At 49.1% G+C, this 19,396-nt stretch overlaps 1 long non-coding RNA gene across 1 annotated transcript; it reads right to left on the bottom strand.

Annotated features, from left to right (window-relative positions):
- Positions 1-1,129: 1,129 nt before the first annotated feature.
- On the bottom strand, positions 1,130-18,265 carry LOC135808233 (uncharacterized). The gene is made up of 3 exons (XR_010552068.1): positions 17,805-18,265; positions 4,956-5,099; positions 1,130-1,784 (listed from the first exon to the last, which is right to left on the bottom strand). It is a non-coding gene; the product is annotated as an uncharacterized LOC135808233 (long non-coding RNA).
- Between the last annotated feature and the right edge of the window lie 1,131 nt (positions 18,266-19,396).

Here is a 19,396-nt window from a genome sequence, read left to right as displayed (position 1 = left end):
TTCTATCAATACGAGTCCTACATAAAAAATTCTGATAAATCGAACCTCGAACTGGATATGTCCGGTTAATTCGAAGTCCCACAGATTCCACTGACTTACATAGAAAATGTGTGGGATTTGTGCTGATAATTCGAAGTTAGCAAAGTGTAATTCGAAGTTCGCTGTACATTGTACTGGTCAGTTCAGTTTGCATGAGCAGGCTGTGCCGGTCAGGTCAGTATCCGCGAAATCTGTGTCTGAGGTCCATAGCGCAACTCTGCGTGACCATGAGAGCATTTTGACATACCGTATTTCCACAAATAGTAGGCCGGTCTACTATTTTTTCAACCTCGTCCTAACCCGGCCTTATAATCGAGGACGGTCTTGTATCCGAGGACGGTCTTTTATTCTTTCAACCCAGTTTGACCCCGGTCTTCTATTTCTCGCCACACAGTTTTACCCCCGTTCTTCCATTTTCTTCTACACGGTTTGAGCACGGTCTTGTATTTTCCCACAGTTTGAGCACGGTCTTCTATTTTTAACACAAGAACAAAGACTCATTTAGCAGGCCCGGTCTTCTAATCGGAGACGGTCTTTTATTTTTTCAATCGCCCCCTGCCCCGGCCTTGTATACGAGGAAGGCGTTGTATACGAGGACGGCCTTTTATTTGCGGAAATACGGTACATATTGTGTTGTGGGTTCATGTTTGGATAATTAGAATGTCCGGATAATTAGAAGTTTTTTCCTGGCATTTTGAGGTTCGAATTATCAGGATTACACCTGTAGTAAGTTGACATCAGATTTCCATTTTGGATCCACTAAGGTGTGACTTTGCTATTGCCTCCGTATGTGGGTGCATAGCAACCCACTCATGTGGTATGCATGTGTGACTTTTACTTCGCCACCAAGTGTCACCCCGCCTCTATTAGCCAAATCAGTCAGTTTCACTTTCTACATCACCTTGCTGTGAGCAAGACCGCTTGAAATGCAGCGGCTGCGGGGATGAGAGAGAGTGCTGTGGGGATGAGAGAGAGTGCTGCGGGGATGGGAGAGAGTGCTGCGGGGATGAAAGAGAGAGTGCTGCGGGGATGGGAGAGAGTGCTGCGGGGATGGGAGAGAGTGCTGTGGGGATGGGAGAGAGTTCTACTGTTGCTGATGCTGCCAGTGGTTTCAATGCACCTTCAGATGTGGACGTTGCCATCCTCCTGTTCAGGAAGTTCATGACTGGTCAGTTGGATATGAGCTTTCGTTACATGCTCCATTAGTTCGGTGTCATCAGAGAAAGTCAACCCACATATGTTTAGACTGTCATCTACACACCATTCGCACAGATGTACTTGATGTCCGCCACACCATTCGCACAGATCTCCTTGATGTCCGCCATTCAATGGCAATGGAGGGGCAGAGGGGTTGCTCCATTGATGGTGTACAGTGCATTGTGCTAGATGGTTCAGTGCGGTCTGTTGAAAGTCGCCGGCTTGCGTTGCACTGGTAGTGGTAGCAGTAGGCATGGGTTGGGCGGCGTACTGATTGGGTGGCAGACTGTATGGACTCACACGTTGTGCTGGTGATGACATGAGACTAATGATGAGTTGAGACGCACTTGAGTATGATGGAAACTGCACAACACTACTGAAGCCACCAGTGTTGACAGGTTGTCCAATATGGCTGTGCTGCTGACCAACAGGTTGCGGTTGGTTTGCAACTGGCTGAGGTATTAAAATAACGTAGGGCTGTACTGGAGTGACATATGTCCCAGCAGCTTGCAACCCTGCCTGTACCTGTTGATGTGTCCCATCGAATGCTGTGTTTCAGAGCAAGGCAGAAATTGACAATGTGCAAATGAGATACATACAGTCAACATCGCTAATAGCGACTGCGGATATAACGACAATTCGCGAATAACGACAGAATTTCCATGCCCAGAGCAAAGTCCCATCCCACTGTAATACATAATATTATCATCAGACTTCGGGTATAACGACACTTCGCGAATAAGGACACCTTTTTGATGCCCCGCCGCCGAGTGTCGTTATAAGCCAAGTAGACTGTACATAGCCACAGCAATCGCATGCCACCACCTACACCTACACCTACACCTACACCTACACCTACACCTACACCTACACCTACACCTACACCTACATGTACATGTACATGTACATTGAAAATCAACATAATTTTGCAAATCGAATTTTTTCAAGCTCCACTTTTCAACGAGGACGAAGCAAAGTCGATCGAATGAAGCCTAGAGGAATAAAATCACCCTGTCCAATTCACCATCACAATACTGACATAGGTACGAGATGAAAAAACGAAAAAATCCACAAGAAAACTGTACGCCCACCGCTGCGCTGACTTTGATCTGAGAATTTTCTATCACCATCAAAATGTACGAGGAGCACTCAAAAATAAGCTACAGACGTACAATGTACCTTTATTGCTCTCTACTCCTTTTTCAAGGCACAAAAGTCGACTGTCCACTTTCAAACCAGGAACCAGACATACGTCGTCCGCTGAAGAAGTACGGCTTCAGCTTCACGATGCAAGAGTTCTGGGACGGGCTGTGTCTCCGCTATGGATGTACGCCGGCGAGAATACCGACTCATTGTTCATGTGGCCAAGAGGTGAGCGTTTCTCACTCACTATCCTGTCCTCATGGAGGGTTTCCCACCATACGACACAATGTCATTCGTGACACTACCGCACAGCTCCTACACCAAGTCTGTAGCAATGTGTCCACGGAGCCTACGCTGCAGCCACTGACCGGTAAGCGATTGCAATACCGAACGGTCAACGTGGAGGATCATGCACGCCTTGATGTCGCTGCCAGTGGTTTGTGGGGCAGTCGATTTGAGCGAACCCTAATTGATGTCCGGGTTTTTAATCCTTATGCTCGCTCAAATCAGTCTGCACCACGTACCACTGTGTATCATCGACACGAAAGAGAGAAACGAAGGCACTACGAAGAGAGAGTGAGACAAGTGGAGCATGGCACTTTTGTTCCGGCTGTGATGTCTGCGAGCGGAGGCATGGGCAAGGCAGCAACGGCCCTCTACAAACGAGTGGCCTCTCTGTTGGCGGCGAAAAGAGGGGAGCAGTACTCTCATGTGATGGCTTTCATCAGGTGCAGGATCGCTTTTTCACTCTTGCGGTCCTGCATCATGTGCCTCCGAGGGTGCAGAAGGCTCTCTAGCCAGTCTGCCTTGGCTGTGGGTGATACCTCTGCTCCGCTGGCAGTGGTAGAGGCCCGGGTACCGGCTTAGCGTGCACAAGCGGTAATAGTGACTGGAATATTGACTTGAAGTTGAACTTGCTGCTGTTTACCTAAGTAGGTATACACATTATTATGCTGTTTTGCTTTTTGCGTGTTTTTTCTTTCTTTTTTTCTTTCTTTCTAGAACTTAGAGTTGAAGTTTTTGGAACACTTGGGAAAAAATATTCATTGTGTTTATTTTGCCCGTAAAAGAGGCTGAGACTGGAACCAGACATACTAGTGGTCCTTTTCAGCTGCTCCACGAGCACAGGTAATGTTCACCGAGGGCCGCAGAGCAGCATCCCTTCCAGAAAAACAGCTAAAATGCGAGTGAGACTGAGTACACGAGTACATGCATGAGTACAAGTTATGCAGAAAATAGTTAGAAAATTGTTAGCTTCAGGGTTTCTGCCCCAAACAGCAACTAGCTTTGACTAGCTACAAAGATTACACCAAAGGATCAAACAACCACCATTTCAAGTTCTTCAGTTTTTTTGGCAGAAGGCTTTCTTGTGCTTGGCCCAGCAGGCCAAAAATCACACCTCGGAGGAGTACACAAATTACAACTCTCAGATGTCCTCGATTGTTGGCCATGAGCATGACCTACTGTAAAAGCCATTATTCTACCGAGGCGCATATATAACGATTTCCCAAACTTGACTAGTTTACGTGTACCAAAGGTAAAGATTCTCACTTATTCTCAACGCTCAATTGGACAGTATATGTATCGATTTCTGTATAACGATTTCTATTTTAACGACAGATTTCTACTCGTTAGCACTTATATATATTATTGGCTCACCATCCGAGTTAAAGTTAGCACTTCGCTGTTATATGGCTTTTACAGTACATGTAATGATAGGAATTGTCAGATGGTGGAAAACACTGACTGAAGTGGTCCTGCCCCGTGGATGTGTGTTTAGTTTACAATAGTAAGTTGTCCCTCAGCACAGACTTATCAAATTAATGGTCCTTGCGCTCGCACACAGACACACACACTCACACACACACACACACACACACACACACACACACACACACACACACACACACACACACACACACACACACACTCACGCACACGCCCAGACACACACACGCACACAGACACGCACGCACACACACACACCCACCCACACACCCACACACACAAATCGGCACTTTCATTGGCTACAGCACACATACACGGCAAATAAAGCCAAACAAAAACAACAACAACAACAACAACAACAACAACAACAACAACAACGACACGCACATGGAGATACACAGCGTGCGTGTCTGCATGTGTGTGAATGTGTGTGACACATACACACACACACATTCACACACGCACGCACACACACACACACACACACACACACACACACACACACACACACACACACACACACACACACACACACACACACACACACACACACACACACACACACACACACACATATACTTCGAAGTATACACACACACACACACACACACACACATATATACATACACACACACATATATACATACACATACACACACACATATATACATACACACACACACACATATATACATACACATACACACACACATATATATACATACACATACACACACATACATACACATACACACACACACATAATATATATATACATACACATACACACACACACACACACACACACACACACACACACACATACACACAGTTACCCTGCTACATACCCGCAGGTAGAATGTTGGCAGTCTGAATGGGTCCTGTGCCACTGGCACTGTTTGTGGATGTACCAATGTGGACCGGGCCCTCTGTCTCCAAACGCACCCGCTTTAAAGCATCCGCTAGGTCAGTCACAGGTTGTGATGTGGTTACTACATGTTAGCCAGATGGAATCAGAACAACAACAAAACACAGGCACATTTAGTCCGTCAACTGTCAGGTTTCATCTTAATGTTGCATACAACCTAACACAATGTGCAATGACAACAATCACACAACACTGCTTGCGTTCCACATGGCTACTGACACATACTGTACTGTGCACGTACTTCAGTAGTATTATCTACCCATGGACACACAGTCAGGAGTATCATCGACTGGGTCAATGGCATGCCTCTAGACACCCTAGCCTAATACTACAGAGTACAGTGGTATATACTCAGTGCGTGCGACAGAATAGCATGACGTCATGCCTAAGTATCAAGTAAGTTCATTCCAAGTCCTGAGATACAAGTGTTTGACTAAGTTTAGTTTTGACATGCATGGGTACGAAATTCTCAACATACGAATTCCGTGGGAACTGGAGGATTAACTAAATTTATATCCTCATCACTGACATCAGGCTCATGCTCATTATTCCAACAAGAGAATACATCTTGACTCTTCCTTTCAATAATTATTCGCTCCAAAGAAGTCCAAGCAATGGACGACAGATAACTCGAAAACAAGAATGATTTCATTTTTCAAGAGCATAGCAAAAAAGGAACAGCATGCACACACAAAGGGGTGCGCGCGTATGTAGAACAAGTTATACGTGCACACGTTACACGTATCTGTGTCCGCTGAAGAAGTTACCGGTACGCAGAAACAGTTACGTAGTACGAGACGCACCCTACAAACGAGCGTCTGCAATAGCCAAACGGAATGAAAACCGGTAAATAAATATCTGAGAAGACTGTAATTTTAATGTAAGTTAGTTAGTGACTTCAGACAAATAAGAAATAAATGAATAAATAGATTCTTGAACTTTCTAGCGAAATGAGCATTTCCTACACTCCCCCCAATTGGCCAGTTATGGACAATTGTGAGTAGACCCAAATTAAATGCAGTTATTAGTGATCAGCGCTTGTCTCATCTCATTTGCGTGAGCAGCTGCGCGTCTCTGCGATCTTGGTCGGCGTGCTGGAGCGTCTTCATGCTGCTCAACGTCAACCTGCTGACTGTTAGACAACTCTACGGGATAGAGGCGCTGGACTGGTCTCTTCAAGTAATGGCGCTTCCGGCCTGAACCCATCTGAAGCGTAACGGCACGAACTTGCCCGTCTCTTCCCGTGTGCAGCTCATGGACCCTTCCAAGGTTCCATTGACATCGCTTGGCTGACTCGTCCTCAATTACCACCACATCATCAAGTGACACCGCGTCCCCGGCTGTAGTCTGCAAGCTGCGATGGCTGTCGCGAAGGTCAACCAAATACTCCCGTCGCCATCGACTCCAGAAATGGGTGAGGATGCTGTCGAGGTATGCCAGTCGCCGGTTGGCGTCTCCTGGAGTTAAGTCAAAGTCCGGGTCCATTTGGGGCACAAGCTCATCCGCCTGACCATGCAATCGGTGCCCACATAGCAAGTGGCTGGGGGTGAGGGGCTCCTCGGTGTCTTCCGACGATACATACGTTAGTGGCCTCGAGTTCAGAGTTCTCTCCACTTCCATCAGAATAGTCTGCAATTCATCTAAAGACAAATGCGCGTTGCCAATGACCTTCTTCAAGCAGCCCTTCATCGACTTGATTAGGCGCTCGAATATCCCACCCCACCACGGTGCCTTCTCGACATTAAATAGCCAGTTGACCCTTGAGTTGACCAATTTCCGCGCTGCGGCCTTGAAAGTTGCTGCGTTGTCGGAAATTACACTGGCTGGTGTTCCAAATCGGGCGGACAAGCGCCGAAATGCCAACATAAACGCCGACGTGGACATTTCACTAACGACATCTAGATGAACTGCTCGAGTCGTGCAGCACGTAAACAGGCATATCCAAACCTTGGCTGGACCATTCTCGTTCCGGATGTGTAGTGGTCCGGCATAGTCAACTCCCACGTAGCTGAATGGAGTAGTCTGCTCTACCCGGAATCTTGGTAGCGGAGGTGCTTTGGGTCCTGTGTATGGCTTCGAGTCGTGGCGACGACAAGTTCTGCAGCTGTGAATAATTTGACGTATCCGTTGACGTCCCTTCACGAGCCAGAAACGTGCGCGAAACTCCGTTAGTGTGGCCTTGACCCCACCATGCATCACTCGGGCATGGCACTCATTAACAATCAGGTCAGTCACGTGGTGATCCTTCGGCAGAAGGTACGGGTGCTTGGTTGTCAGAGGCAGATCAGAGTTCTGGAGTCGGCCACCGCAGCGGATGAGACCGTTGTCCACAAACAGACCGAATTCTGCCTGCCAAGACTTGTAGTGCTGATGAGACGGGAGCGCAAGTTGAAGATGGTTGATCCACAGCTTCTCGGCGAGATCTAAATCTCCAGCCGTGAGTTCGCTCTCACTCTCTTGCCGTTTAGACTTGAAGCGCTGTACGGCCTTCAGCACTGTAGCTGTCACTCTCAGAAGTCGGTTGTAATTGCTGAAGCGGGTACAGTCGATGACCAGTCCGATGTCTGACGATGGATGTGTCGTTGTCAGTAAGGCGGCTGAGTTGTCGACGACTTCCATTTCTCTTCTGCTCATCTCTGCACGGCACTCCTCGGGCATGCTACTAGCGCTGATTTCCTGTCCGTCAGATGTCTTTAGCCATGCTGGCCCACATTTCCATTTCTCGTCCAGCGCAAGTTCAGTTAGCGTGGTTCCCCTGGAAGCGACGTCCGCTGGGTTGTCCTTGCCAGGACAATGACGCCAGGCTGCCGCTGGCACTCTCTCCCGTATCTCCTGAACACGGCGTCGCACAAACTGCTTCCATTCACGCTGTTCGGTAATCCAGTGCCACGTAACGCGCGAGTCGGTGTAGCACAATACATTCTCGATACTGACTGTAGGCTCCAGTGCGGTCGTCACTGATTGCACGAGCTTCGCCAGTAGTACTGCAGCTAGTAGTTCAAGTCGGGGTATCGTCATCCCGGTCAGTGGTGCGACCTTGGTCTTGGCCACAAGGAACTGCACATCTCGTCTAGTGCCGCTGTCAACGCACAAGTAGAGGACTGCACCATAGGCTTGACTGGATGCATCTGCAAAACCCCGCAGAGAGAAAGCTCTGATGGCCTCTGCGTCCATGTCGGCAAATGCTGATGACAGCCACCTTGGCAGCTGTAGGGTAGGTCCACCGTTGAGGGATTCGACTAGCTTGTTCCACTGACGAAGTTGAATAGGCTCAAGTGAGTCGTCCCAGGACAGTTTGCTCTGGCATAGATCGCGACACATCAGTTTGAACAGCAGGATCACCGGTGCGAGGAAGCCAAGTGGGTCGAAGAAGCGCGCTGCTATGCCGACAATGTGACGTCTTGTTGGTGTCACTTCCTTGGCGAGTCGCGCCACTTGTGCCATGTCGAAGATGAGGGTGTCCTGCTGGTAGTTCCAAGTGACTCCCAACACCTTGTGTAGCGAGTCCCTCGTCTCCTGCGGCTGTCCCAGGGACAATTCGGCATAGGTTGGATCAGGTGAGCTCGGGACTTGCGAGTTACCATTGCTGCTGACCATTGCAAGACTGGCTTCACTGTGTTTGATGCGACGTCTGAGGTCAGGTGAGTTGGTAACAAACTTGCGTAGGTTGAATCCGCCGTCGGCCAGACGAAGCTTTGATTTCAAGTACAGCATGTACACTTCGTCATCCGTTTCACCACCCACATTGATATCGTCCACATAAGTCCCGTCGGCCAGAGTCTGCACAAACTCAGGATCATCTTGGCTGAACTGGCTGAGGTGGTGTCTCACGGTTGCGTTCAACAGAAACGGGCTGGATGTGACGCCGAACACAACGCGGGTGAAGCGGAACACAACAATCTCGGGATTGTCTTTCGTGACATCGTCAAACCACAGGAATCGCAGGACGTCCCTGTCCTCTTCGGCGATCGATATCATGAGGAATGCCTTCTCAATGTCGCCTGACAGCGCGACCTCATGGGTGCGGAACCTCAACAAGATATCCACAATACTGCCGGTGAGTGGTGGACCTGATCTCAGACATGCGTTAAGGGACGTGCCGGCTGTTTTAGCTGACGCGTCGTACACCACACGCACCTTCGTTGTCAATTTATCACTTCGCACGACAGCATGATGCGGCAAATAGTGCGTTCGACCGACTGTGCTGTCTTCTGTCTCCACGGGTTCAATGATGCCGGTACGCAGCTGCTCTTCGATGGTGTCATTGTAGGACTTGAGCAGCTCAGGATCCTTGCGGAGCCGTTTGTGGAGACCGACGAGTCTGGACTTGCAGAGTTGGAAATTGTCCGGCAACAATGGATGATCGTCCTTCCATGGTAGTCTGACCTCATACCGTCCATTGTTGAAATTGATTGTCTCAACGAGTTCTTCATACTCCGTCTTGTCCTGGTCTGCAAGTGATTCAATTTCCCAGAACCTTTGCAGGGAGTCAGTGAGCTCTCGATCTGCTGCTGATGCCTCTTCCTCGACGGAGAAGACGTGCGTGGCCAGTGCACTGGTATCTTCTGGCGTGGGAAGTACGGTGGCTGGACCGGATAGGACCCACCCTAGCTTTGTCTCAATGGCCACAGGTCCGTCGGCACCTCGGATGATGTTACCCGTTGCAATAGTCCAGTAGAGGTCCGCGCCGATTAGCAGATCCACTGATCGAGTACCTGTGTCATATCTGGTGTCGGCTAGCGCCAATCCATCGAGGTGACTACAGCACTCCACTGACGTGTGCATGGATTGGCCAGTAATCGGGTCACACAATAGCGGCACAGCATAGGCTTGTACCGTGATGTCCTCGCCGTCGGGGACTCGGATTCCAAGTTGAACTACATCAACACCAGCCAGTGTAATTTCCGACAACGCAGCAACTTTCAAGGCCGCAGCGCGGAAATTGGTCAACTCAAGGGTCAACTGGCTATTTAATGTCGAGAAGGCACCGTGGTGGGGTGGGATATTCGAGCGCCTAATCAAGTCGATGAAGGGCTGCTTGAAGAAGGTCATTGGCAACGCGCATTTGTCTTTAGATGAATTGCAGACTATTCTGATGGAAGTGGAGAGAACTCTGAACTCGAGGCCACTAACGTATGTATCGTCGGAAGACACCGAGGAGCCCCTCACCCCCAGCCACTTGCTATGTGGGCACCGATTGCATGGTCAGGCGGATGAGCTTGTGCCCCAAATGGACCCGGACTTTGACTTAACTCCAGGAGACGCCAACCGGCGACTGGCATACCTCGACAGCATCCTCACCCATTTCTGGAGTCGATGGCGACGGGAGTATTTGGTTGACCTTCGCGACAGCCATCGCAGCTTGCAGACTACAGCCGGGGACGCGGTGTCACTTGATGATGTGGTGGTAATTGAGGACGAGTCAGCCAAGCGATGTCAATGGAACCTTGGAAGGGTCCATGAGCTGCACACGGGAAGAGACGGGCAAGTTCGTGCCGTTACGCTTCAGATGGGTTCAGGCCGGAAGCGCCATTACTTGAAGAGACCAGTCCAGCGCCTCTATCCCGTAGAGTTGTCTAACAGTCAGCAGGTTGACGTTGAGCAGCATGAAGACGCTCCAGCACGCCGACCAAGATCGCAGAGACGCGCAGCTGCTCACGCAAATGAGATGAGACAAGCGCTGATCACTAATAACTGCATTTAATTTGGGTCTACTCACAATTGTCCATAACTGGCCAATTGGGGGGAGTGTAGGAAATGCTCATTTCGCTAGAAAGTTCAAGAATCTATTTATTCATTTATTTCTTATTTGTCTGAAGTCACTAACTAACTTACATTAAAATTACAGTCTTCTCAGATATTTATTTACCGGTTTTCATTCCGTTTGGCTATTGCAGACGCTCGTTTGTAGGGTGCGTCTCGTACTACGTAACTGTTTCTGCGTACCGGTAACTTCTTCAGCGGACACAGATACGTGTAACGTGTGCACGTATAACTTGTTCTACATACGCGCGCACCCCTTTGTGTGTGCATGCTGTTCCTTTTTTGCTATGCTCTTGAAAAATGAAATCATTCTTGTTTTCGAGTTATCTGTCGTCCATTGCTTGGACTTCTTTGGAGCGAATAATTATTGAAAGGAAGAGTCAAGATGTATTCTCTTGTTGGAATAATGAGCATGAGCCTGATGTCAGTGATGAGGATATAAATTTAGTTAATCCTCCAGTTCCCACGGAATTCGTATGTTGAGAATTTCGTACACATGCATGTCAAAACTAAACTTAGTCAAACACTTGTATCTCAGGACTTGGAATGAACTTACTTGATACTTAGGCATGGCACTCATTAACAATCAGGTCAGTCACGTGGTGATCCTTCGGCAGAAGGTACGGGTGCTTGGTTGTCAGAGGCAGATCAGAGTTCTGGAGTCGGCCACCGCAGCGGATGAGACCGTTGTCCACAAACAGACCGAATTCTGCCTGCCAAGACTTGTAGTGCTGATGAGACGGGAGCGCAAGTTGAAGATGGTTGATCCACAGCTTCTCGGCGAGATCTAAATCTCCAGCCGTGAGTTCGCTCTCACTCTCTTGCCGTTTAGACTTGAAGCGCTGTACGGCCTTCAGCACTGTAGCTGTCACTCTCAGAAGTCGGTTGTAATTGCTGAAGCGGGTACAGTCGATGACCAGTCCGATGTCTGACGATGGATGTGTCGTTGTCAGTAAGGCGGCTGAGTTGTCGACGACTTCCATTTCTCTTCTGCTCATCTCTGCACGGCACTCCTCGGGCATGCTACTAGCGCTGATTTCCTGTCCGTCAGATGTCTTTAGCCATGCTGGCCCACATTTCCATTTCTCGTCCAGCGCAAGTTCAGTTAGCGTGGTTCCCCTGGAAGCGACGTCCGCTGGGTTGTCCTTGCCAGGACAATGACGCCAGGCTGCCGCTGGCACTCTCTCCCGTATCTCCTGAACACGGCGTCGCACAAACTGCTTCCATTCACGCTGTTCGGTAATCCAGTGCCACGTAACGCGCGAGTCGGTGTAGCACAATACATTCTCGATACTGACTGTAGGCTCCAGTGCGGTCGTCACTGATTGCACGAGCTTCGCCAGTAGTACTGCAGCTAGTAGTTCAAGTCGGGGTATCGTCATCCCGGTCAGTGGTGCGACCTTGGTCTTGGCCACAAGGAACTGCACATCTCGTCTAGTGCCGCTGTCAACGCACAAGTAGAGGACTGCACCATAGGCTTGACTGGATGCATCTGCAAAACCCCGCAGAGAGAAAGCTCTGATGGCCTCTGCGTCCATGTCGGCAAATGCTGATGACAGCCACCTTGGCAGCTGTAGGGTAGGTCCACCGTTGAGGGATTCGACTAGCTTGTTCCACTGACGAAGTTGAATAGGCTCAAGTGAGTCGTCCCAGGACAGTTTGCTCTGGCATAGATCGCGACACATCAGTTTGAACAGCAGGATCACCGGTGCGAGGAAGCCAAGTGGGTCGAAGAAGCGCGCTGCTATGCCGACAATGTGACGTCTTGTTGGTGTCACTTCCTTGGCGAGTCGCGCCACTTGTGCCATGTCGAAGATGAGGGTGTCCTGCTGGTAGTTCCAAGTGACTCCCAACACCTTGTGTAGCGAGTCCCTCGTCTCCTGCGGCTGTCCCAGGGACAATTCGGCATAGGTTGGATCAGGTGAGCTCGGGACTTGCGAGTTACCATTGCTGCTGACCATTGCAAGACTGGCTTCACTGTGTTTGATGCGACGTCTGAGGTCAGGTGAGTTGGTAACAAACTTGCGTAGGTTGAATCCGCCGTCGGCCAGACGAAGCTTTGATTTCAAGTACAGCATGTACACTTCGTCATCCGTTTCACCACCCACATTGATATCGTCCACATAAGTCCCGTCGGCCAGAGTCTGCACAAACTCAGGATCATCTTGGCTGAACTGGCTGAGGTGGTGTCTCACGGTTGCGTTCAACAGAAACGGGCTGGATGTGACGCCGAACACAACGCGGGTGAAGCGGAACACAACAATCTCGGGATTGTCTTTCGTGACATCGTCAAACCACAGGAATCGCAGGACGTCCCTGTCCTCTTCGGCGATCGATATCATGAGGAATGCCTTCTCAATGTCGCCTGACAGCGCGACCTCATGGGTGCGGAACCTCAACAAGATATCCACAATACTGCCGGTGAGTGGTGGACCTGATCTCAGACATGCGTTAAGGGACGTGCCGGCTGTTTTAGCTGACGCGTCGTACACCACACGCACCTTCGTTGTCAATTTATCACTTCGCACGACAGCATGATGCGGCAAATAGTGCGTTCGACCGACTGTGCTGTCTTCTGTCTCCACGGGTTCAATGATGCCGGTACGCAGCTGCTCTTCGATGGTGTCATTGTAGGACTTGAGCAGCTCAGGATCCTTGCGGAGCCGTTTGTGGAGACCGACGAGTCTGGACTTGCAGAGTTGGAAATTGTCCGGCAACAATGGATGATCGTCCTTCCATGGTAGTCTGACCTCATACCGTCCATTGTTGAAATTGATTGTCTCAACGAGTTCTTCATACTCCGTCTTGTCCTGGTCTGCAAGTGATTCAATTTCCCAGAACCTTTGCAGGGAGTCAGTGAGCTCTCGATCTGCTGCTGATGCCTCTTCCTCGACGGAGAAGACGTGCGTGGCCAGTGCACTGGTATCTTCTGGCGTGGGAAGTACGGTGGCTGGACCGGATAGGACCCACCCTAGCTTTGTCTCAATGGCCACAGGTCCGTCGGCACCTCGGATGATGTTACCCGTTGCAATAGTCCAGTAGAGGTCCGCGCCGATTAGCAGATCCACTGATCGAGTACCTGTGTCATATCTGGTGTCGGCTAGCGCCAATCCATCGAGGTGACTACAGCACTCCACTGACGTGTGCATGGATTGGCCAGTAATCGGGTCACACAATAGCGGCACAGCATAGGCTTGTACCGTGATGTCCTCGCCGTCGGGGACTCGGATTCCAAGTTGAACTACATCAACTACTTGGGACGTTGTGTTGTCCTGGCCGAACGCCTTGATGATGACCTTACGTTGATCCAGGACCGGCAGTTGCAAAGCGTCACGGAGAGCGCTCGTAACATACGTCCGTTGGCTGCCGCCGTCCATCAACAGTCGGATAGCGGCGCTGCGATCGGACTGTGTGACATTATAAGCCACGGCCTTGGCGGTCTGTAGCAATACCGATTCCTGTCTGCGAGGGTCCGCGGAAGCATTCGCAGCAACAGCCTGCGTGTTCACCTCTGCCTTCTGCTGCCTCTCGCCACTACATATGGCTACGTTGTGGCTCCCACCACACTTGACACAAGAGTATGCATTTGGACAGGTCTTTGCTATGTGATTGCGTTTGAGGCATCGGAAGCACCTGCCTTGCTTCCTCAAGATTTGTCTACGGGTGGCAACATTCGTCACTGTTACGCATCTCCCGGCAGTGTGACTACCATTGCAAAAGAAGCACTTCAGTTGCTCAGGCGCACCAGTGTAGAGTGTTGACGTTGTGGCTGGTGCGGACTTTCTGGGTTGGGCTATCGGGATGGTTGGCTTAGCTGCCGGTGCCGCTCGCTCCCTGGCACACAGCTCCAGATGGACAGCCGATAGCAGCTCACCGATCTCCCAATGCTGCTCAGTCCCGGCAATCTTGCGGCTGACAATGAGCCGGAACTCTGCGGGTAATCGGGACATCAAAACAGACGTCAACAGGGATCCATAAGACTCGCGACTCATCCCGAGGGACTGTAAACTACGAATGTGTGTCTCAACGGTGGTGTATAGCTTCCTGAGGCCAGTTACATCATCCTCGCTGGTGACAGAAGCAACATTCAAGAGGCCCTCCATGTGGCTGGCGACAATGACCTGGACGTTGCCGAATCGTTGCTTGAGGACGTCAACTGCAGCCCTGTAGTTGGCTCCTGTCAGGGCAAATCCGGCAATTGCCTCTCGTGCCTCTCCCACTACCAAGGACTTCAGGTAGTTGAACTTATCAACGTCATCCAGGGTGTCATTGCCATCAATGGCCGACCCAAACATGTCCCAAAACGAGGACCAAGCTCGGATGTCACCGCTGAACTTAGGAATCTCGAGCTTGGGCAGCTTCATCCGGTGGTGGAAGCTGCTTCCACTACTGGCACTCGTACTAGATACTACACTGGAACGCGAGACACACGGGGCGACAACTGGTGAGTCCTCACCAGTCTCATCTGGAGCTGGTTCCCGACTGTCCAGATTGCCCTTGGCCTTGCTTGTTGTGCAGCACTCATCCTTTCCGGAAACGGGTGACAGTGACTCTGACTTTGGCTGTGAGGATTGGGAAGCCCGTACACTGGCGATATTCTCCAACAGTTGACTTGCATCTGAAATCGCTCGCGTAGCCCTGCCGATGCGGGACTCGTACTTCATAAGATAATCCGCTGCATCACAAATTTCAGATTCAATGTCGTCGTCCTCGATGGCGTCCAAAATTTGGGAGTCCAAGCGCCCCAGCAAATCCACTTTCTCCCGGAGTTTCTTCAGGTCCAAGGCACAATCCTCTCTATCATTTACGCTGAGATCTTCCCCTTGCCACTCGGGTGAGCTCCTCGTAACATAGGAAATCCTCTCCACAAAATCATCGATTCTAGATACCAATTTGGAGGCAGCTGACCGATGTGCTCCACGCAATCGAACTAACCGTTGGACCGACACTGTTGTCGTCTTTGGCTGATCCTCAGACTCCGTCTCGGCCATAATCACAAATCAAATTTCTCGGGCTCGTGCTGAAGCTCGAAGGACCATGTACAAGCTAGTCGAATCCCTCAACGGTGGACCTACCCTACAGCTGCCAAGGTGGCTGTCATCAGCATTTGCCGACATGGACGCAGATAACTCGAAAACAAGAATGATTTCATTTTTCAAGAGCATAGCAAAAAAGGAACAGCATGCACACACAAAGGGGTGCGCGCGTATGTAGAACAAGTTATACGTGCACACGTTACACGTATCTGTGTCCGCTGAAGAAGTTACCGGTACGCAGAAACAGTTACGTAGTACGAGACGCACCCTACAAACGAGCGTCTGCAATAGCCAAACGGAATGAAAACCGGTAAATAAATATCTGAGAAGACTGTAATTTTAATGTAAGTTAGTTAGTGACTTCAGACAAATAAGAAATAAATGAATAAATAGATTCTTGAACTTTCTAGCGAAATGAGCATTTCCTACAGCATGTGTACATGATTGTGCAACATTGTTTTTCAGTTCTGCCCGTAAAAGGGGATTTTCTCTCTTTCATTTGAAAAATATAGTCATGAGCTACTGTAGTACTAGTATGAGTACGGTGTAGTGGACTTGAACACCTTGATACTAACTACTTGATAGTGAACAAAACATGACCGACTTGCAGCTGTGCATGATGGCTTCTTTTTACACTCTACACATGTTTTTCAGTATCTATTTTTCCTTGCCCACTTTTACTGGCCACGGGAGTCTCCCCCAAAGAGGGGAGAGACACACAAAGGGAATCTTGGAAAGGTGATTCAACTGGCTATTGAACCACCCAACGGCATCAAGGTATCCGTCCCGGGATCCAACTGCAGTTACCCCTGCCCCCAGTGAAGGTAATACTTGGTACTAGTGTAGGTGGCTAAATCAGAGTGGATCTGATACAAGCTTCACTAGCACCATGATTACACAAGAGTTAATCTAGCCAGAAGCAGTCCATGGCCAACAGGTATGTACATGTATACTTCAAATAGACAGTGCAATTGTATATGAACCCTGAAACCAACACAGGTGACAGGTACAACATTACACCTTCAAGCAGCAAGCCAGTTGGCAACAGACCCAACATTTTCTGGCAGAAGTGCACCCGCCAATTGAACTAGCTGTCACCCCCCCCCCCCCAACCCCACACACATGCACCCACACACTCCCCCCCCCCCCTCCCAACACGCTTGCAGCCTATACATTGCAGCAGATTATTTTTATTATAAATACTGGACATGGATATTGAATTAAACTGTACTCAGTGACTCTTTACATTTTACAGGCTACGTTTTATTATTATTAATTTAGGGCTGAAACGATCGTGGATTTTCACGTATCGATTACTCTTCAGCTTAACGATCGAGTAATCGATTATAATCGTTAGCAAATAGTCTCATAATTCTGTGCAAACATTACTCTTTTTCCACAAACTATGCCTTCATAATACCAACAAATCTGCATTAGTGAAAGGGTAGCTCCGAAACATGGCAGTTTTGAAGTCAATTTAACCTCAGAACATGAACCATACCCCTGGAAACTGCATACTCCCAGCGGAAACTGATTCAAACTTCACAAAACGAGGGTTTACAGTACTTTCTGGACACAAATTCAAAAAACGCAAAAATAATCGTCATCGGTAATCTAAACGATTGCTCGATCGTTAGAGTTATCAAACGAGTACTCGATTATTCGGTATAATCGTTTCAGCCCTAATTATTATTATTGTAACGCTTTCCTTTTGATCTTGTCTCTTATTGTTTGTGACCTTTCCACAATATTGTGTTGCATTGTTAAAAAAAAAACGCATGCAGCCTCATGCAGGCTTAGCCGCTAGAGAGCCAGTTCTTAACAATTTACAAAGAAAATAGATCGGAGAAGAAGGGCAGTAATCGATGCCTAGCAGGATAATAATATTTTTTATCCCATGCCGGAAACCAATATACCCACATCGTGTACAGAGCATACAGGTTGCAAAACGTTCGACTTTCGTCACTTACCCTGTCCAGTTCTAGTAGGCGCCGTTGGACCTTGTGAGACCGGCAGGAAACTATCAAAAGGCATCGTATCTCCCGGAAGTTCTGCTTCTGACGTGCTCGGGGAGGAAGACATTTTGGACAGTGAGTTGGTGACAATAGGACAGTGAAAACAGCCGACCGAGTCTCTGGAACTTGGCTATACGTTTTCCAAGAGTTCGACCACAATGGTAGCCAAAACAAGCGAGGTGACTGGCTCGGTCAAAGAACAGCAGCAAGTTATGGTCTGGGGATACGATTCACCACAACGACAAGATAGTTCTGATCCACGCCAATACAGGTGATCGACTGCTGCAGTATTTTGTATTGTATTGTTTTTTACTTCGGCATTCCCAACAGACCCGGCCTAGGCCAGGGTCTTCTTACAGAGTGCAGTGCTGGTTTCCTGCAACGTAATCATTACGTAAACGGTGATCTTGGTGATACACCGCGCGCTGTGAAGCGTAGTACTGGTGGCAAGAGTAGATAAACGTAATGTTTATCTACTCTTGCTAGTACTTAGTATACCATGATGACTCGATGACTGTGTGTACTGCCTACTGGTGCCGTTCAGGTCGGAAGCATTGTTATGGCGAAGTGCGTACCGCACTGCGGAGTTTGAGTGCGGCCTCATGACTTGAGTCAAACGGACGTTCGCATGGTACGGTTCGTGACGCGTCGACGTTAGACAAAATCATTTTGTAGAAGAAGGCCGGGTAGTAAACCGTACTACATACTGTTTGCGAACACGGTGTCCTCCACGTTGTTGCATGCTGTCAACCAACATGAAGGGTACAAGTGTAGCGATAGCGGACCGCAGTCTCTCTCATACGACGATCGTAGGCGAATGCACTCGAATGCACGAATGCACTTGTTCACACACTCGTTCACGCCCACTTTACATTCTAGGAACTGCGCCGACACCCACGGTCAACTGGGTACGAGTACTCACTACTAGGAGTGAGGGTAACTGCAAAGACATTCCTCTTTGTCCAACTAATACTTTCATCCATGGTCAGCATGTTGACGCACGAAGAGCAAGTAAACCATTGCGCTTTGCTATCACAGTTAGTTTCGCACCCTTCACACAGTCTATTAGACCAAGTAATTAGTTACTTCGAATTCCATTGTCGTTGCTACACTTTCACCTGCACCCTATACAGAATAGCACCTGTTTCTCGATCGCACGAGCGCTATTGTGGAGACGTGATGGACGTGTCGTTGCGTGTAATCGGTAAACAGAACAATGGAGTTTGCATTTGGTCGCGCGCGGACGTGTCATTGTTTGAGCGCCAACTAACTCGGGGCTGGATGCCGCAACTTACTTGTACTTCAAGTAGGATTAGTAGAATCAGTAGCAGTAACAGCAACTGTGAACAGGAACTGCAACGACACAGTTACGTGAGGTGCCTATCAAGATCTTTAGCTTTTGCCCATCGTGCTGACTATTTCCTCACGTCAGCTGATCACTAGCTAGGATTCCGAGGTCTGATGCGTTGCGTTGCGCCACTGAGCAGTTTAGTATTCTCGCTAGGCACTAGGTGAGTAGGTGCTGGCAGAGGAGCCCTTCCATATCC

Source organism: Sycon ciliatum, chromosome 2, assembly GCF_964019385.1.
Source record: "Sycon ciliatum chromosome 2, ocSycCili1.1, whole genome shotgun sequence".
Taxonomy (NCBI): domain Eukaryota; kingdom Metazoa; phylum Porifera; class Calcarea; order Leucosolenida; family Sycettidae; genus Sycon; species Sycon ciliatum.
This window is presented reverse-complemented; position numbering and strand designations above follow the sequence as displayed.